The sequence below is a fragment of the Lycium barbarum genome, chromosome 2 (assembly GCF_019175385.1).
Source record: "Lycium barbarum isolate Lr01 chromosome 2, ASM1917538v2, whole genome shotgun sequence".
NCBI lineage: Eukaryota > Viridiplantae > Streptophyta > Magnoliopsida > Solanales > Solanaceae > Lycium > Lycium barbarum.
The window spans coordinates 94,761,169-94,765,623 of NC_083338.1; positions in this window are offsets into that span (position 1 = coordinate 94,761,169).

The window sequence follows — 4,455 nt, forward strand, 5'->3', positions numbered from 1 at the left end:
ATCTTTCTTCTCATGAGATCGTGCGATAGAGCCATGTCTAGGATTATATCATTCCTAAAGGTGCGTTATGGTTTCAGAAAAATGCCACCGAAAGGAAAAGCTACAGCTGCCCAGAAAGGCAAAGCTACGACGAAGAAGCGGGCAGAAAGGGAGCCTCCGACGGAGGTAGAGGAAAGTGAATCGCAAAGTGAGGTCATGCCCAATGTAGAAGAGCAGGGAGGAGCCTCAGCTCCGATTCCTCCACCGGGTGCTTCGGGTCAACAAGTGTCCGAGGCCATACATTTATTGACGCAGTTGGTTGTCGCTCAGGCAAAACGACAGAATGCGGGCCCAAGTGATCGTTCAGCTAGTACAAGAGCCCGTGATTTCCTTACTCTAAATCCTCCAGAATTTTTCGGGTCGAAGCCGGATGAGGACCCACAAGGTTTTATCGATGAGATGTTGCGGACGCTGAAACTTATGCATGCTTCTGAGACCGAATCCGTGGATTTGGCCTCATATAGAATTCGCGACGTGGCGGTACTATGGTATAAGAATTGGGTGATAACAAGAGGAAAGAATGCACCACCTCCCGTGTAGCAAGAGTTTGTAGATGCCTTTATTTGTCACTACTTGCCACCTGAAGTCCGCCGAGCTAGAGCGGACAGGTTCTTGAATTTGAAACAGGGAAGCATGAGTGCCCGAGAGTATAGTATGCAATTCAACTCATTGGTCCGGTATGCTCCGACTATGGTGGCTGACATGGGAGACCGAGTCTATAGATTTGTGAGTGGTTTAGGACCACACTTGTTCAGAGATTTCCTGACAGCCTCTTTGCAAGACGGGATGGATATTTCCCGGATACAGGCCCATGCTCAGAACCTCGAGGAACGACAACGACAGCAGAGAAGTGATCGTGATGGTGACAGAAGACAAGGTAAGAGGGCTAGATCTATGGGGGAGAGCAGTGAGTACCGAGGGGGACCGAGACAGACGCATTCTAGGCACTCAGGCCAGTCAGCGACCAGTGCACCTCCCAGATTCTCGGATAGTATATTCGACCGTTCTTTTCAGTCAGGCCAGGGGCAGAGTTCGAGGGCCTCAGATTCGCAGTCTAGGGGAGACATCAGCCAGAGGAGACCTTTAGTACCGCGGTGTAGCCAGTGTGGAAAATTACATTTCGGACAGTGTCGTCAGGGTTCGGATGCTTGCGGGCAGGTTGGTCATATGATGAGAGATTTCCCTTCAGCGAGAGATAGAGCGGGGACTCAGCCCACAGGTTCGGCAGCGGGGTCTTCTTTAGCGCGCCCGACAGCACAGACTCCTCAGACTACAGCAGGCAGAGGCAAAGGTAGAGGGGGAGCATCTACTTCAGGTGTTGTTCAGCCCCGTGTATATGCCTTAGTTGGGCGACAGGATCTTGAGTCTTCCCCAGATGTTGTCACAGGTACCTTGACTATATTTTCCCGTAATGTATATGCTCTGATTGATCCAGGTTCTACCTTCTCATATATTACTCCGTATATCGCTGATTGTGTTGGGGTAAGACCTGAGCCAATTAAGCCCTTCGAGGTATTCACTCCGGTTGGTGATCCTGTAATAGTGAGGCAAGTATATCAGAATTGTGTAGTCATTAAATGTGATAGTCAGACAAGGGCTGATTTGATTGAACTTGAGATGATAGATTTTGACGTAATTATGGGTATGGACTGGTTGGCATCATGCTATGCTAATGTTTGTTGCCGGACAAAGGTAGTTCGATTCCAATTTCCGGGAGAGCCCATACTCGAGTGGAAGGGTAATACAGCTTCCCCAAAGGGTAGGTTTATTTCCTACCTTAAGGCGAGAAAGATGATAGCCAAAGGTTATATTTGTCATCTAGTTCGGGTTCATGACACGGAAGCAGAAGTGCCAACTTTCCAGTCTGTCCTGGTAGTGAATGAATTCCCAGATGTGTTTCCCGATGAGTTACCAGGCCTTCCTCCAGAAAGGGAGATCGACTTTGCTATTGATGTACTACCAAACACCGAGCCTATTTCTATTCCTCCATATCGAATAGCTCCAGCAGAACTGAAAGAGCTAAAAGCACAGCTAGAAGATTTACTTGAGAAGGGGTTTATAAGGCCTAGTTCCTCGCCATGGGGAGCACCAGTCCTGTTCGTCAGGAAGAAAGACGGATCTCTACGAATGTGCATCGACTACAGGCAGTTGAACAAGGTGATAATAAAGAATAAATACCCTCTTCCTAGAATCGACGACTTGTTCGATCAATTGCAAGGTGATAAATGGTTCTCCAAGATAGATCTGAGATCGGGTTATCATCAGGTGAGAATTAAGGAAGCAGATATTCCCAAGACCGCCTTCAGGACAAGATATGGTCACTACGAGTTTCGAGTAATGTCGTTTGGGTTGACAAATGCCCCAGCAGTGTTCATGAATTTAATTAATAATGTGTTTAGGCCATTTTTGGACCTTTTTGTGATAGTGTTCATCGACGATATTTTGGTGTACTCTCGCATAGAGTCAGAACATGCAGATCATCTAAGAATTGTTCTTGGCGTTCTTCGAGATCGGGAATTGTATGCAAAGTTTTCGAAGTGCGAGTTTTGGCTAAACTCAGTGGCATTTCTAGGCCATGTTATTTCAGATGATGGTATCCGAGTCGACACTCAGAAAATAGAAGCTGTGAAGACTTGGCCAAGACCTACGACGCCTACAAGAGTTCGTAGTTTTCTGGGTTTGGCAGGTTATTATCGAAGATTCGTAGAGGGCTTCTCATCTATTTCAGCCCCATTGACAAAGTTAACCCAGAAGTCGGCTAAATTCCAGTGGAGTGATGCCTGTGAGCGTAGCTTCCAAGAGTTGAAAAACAGGTTGACCTCAGCGCCGGTGCTAACACTTCCAGAAGGATCAGATGGCTATGTGGTATATTGTGACGCCTCCGGTGTGGGATTAGGATGTGTATTAATGCAGAATGGGAAAGTTATTGCATATGCTTCGAGACAGTTGCGAAAACATGAACAGAATTATCCCACTCATGATCTTGAGCTAGCTGCGGTCATTCATGCATTGAAAATGTGGAGACACTATTTATATGGTGTGCACGTGGACATCTATACGGATCACAAAAGCCTTCAATATATTTTCAAACAGAAGGAGTTGAACCTGCGGCAAAGGAGATGGTTAGAATTACTGAAGGATTATGATGTGAACATTCTATATCATCTAGGGAAGGCGAATGTAGTAGCAGATGCACTTAGCCGCCGATCGATGGGTAGTTTATGTGGAGTTCCTTCGGAAAAGTGAGAAATGGTTCGTGAAGTCCATCGGTTAGCAAGTCTTGGCGTACGGCCCATTGATTCAGGAGATGCAAGTGTTAACATCCATGACCCCACAGTTTCATCATTGAATCTAGAAGTGAAGGAACGGCAATATGAAGATCCTCAGTTAAGCCACTATCGAGATCTATCTCAGGAAAAGGAAAAGTCTCCATTCGAAGTTTCCATAGAAGGGGTTCTTAGATATCGAGGCCGGCTATGTGTACCGAATGTGGCAAACTTGCGCCAACGGGTTTTAGAGGAAGCACATTATTCCCGGTATTCTATTCATCCAGGTGCAACCAAGATGTACCACGATCTCAAATTGGTATATTGGTGGGATGGCATGAAGCGAGACATAGCAGAATTTGTAGCCCAGTGTCCGAATTGCCAACAAGTGAAGGCCGAGCATCAAAAGCCAGCAGGGTTATTGCAAGCAATGGAAATTCCTACGTGGAAATGGGAAGAAATTAACATGGATTTTGTGGTAGGATTACCCCGTACGGGAGGGAAGTATGATTCTATATGGGTGATCGTGGATAGACTCACGAAAGCAGCTCATTTTCTCCCCGTTAGAACCACATATTCAGCGGAAGATTATGCTAAATTGTATCTCAAGGAGATTGTACGACTTCACGGTATTCATTTGGCCATTATCACAGACAGAGGGGCACAGTTCACAGCCAAGTTCTGGAAGTCCTTTCAAGAAGGTCTAGGTACTCAAGTGAAGCTCAGCACGGCGTTCCATCTGCAGACCGACGGATAAGCCGAGCGTACTATTCAGACCTTGGAAGATATGCTACGAGCGTGTGTGCTGGACTTTGGTGGTAGTTGGGATGAGCATTTGCCTCTTATTGAATTTGCCTATAATAACAGCTATCATTCCAGTATTCAAATGGCTCCATACGAGGCCTTATATGGAAGAAAATGCAGATCTCCAATTGGATGGTTTGAAACCGGAGAAGTACAATTGATAGGCCCCGACTTGATCCAGCAAGCAGTTGAGAAGGTTAAAGTGATTCGAGACCGACTGTTAACAGCTCAAAGTCGCCAAAAGTCTTATGCAGATAATCGCCGACGGGACTTGGAATTTCAAGTGGGCGATTGGGTGTTCCTGAAGGTATCGCCGATGAAGGGAGTGATGAGATTTGGAAAGAAG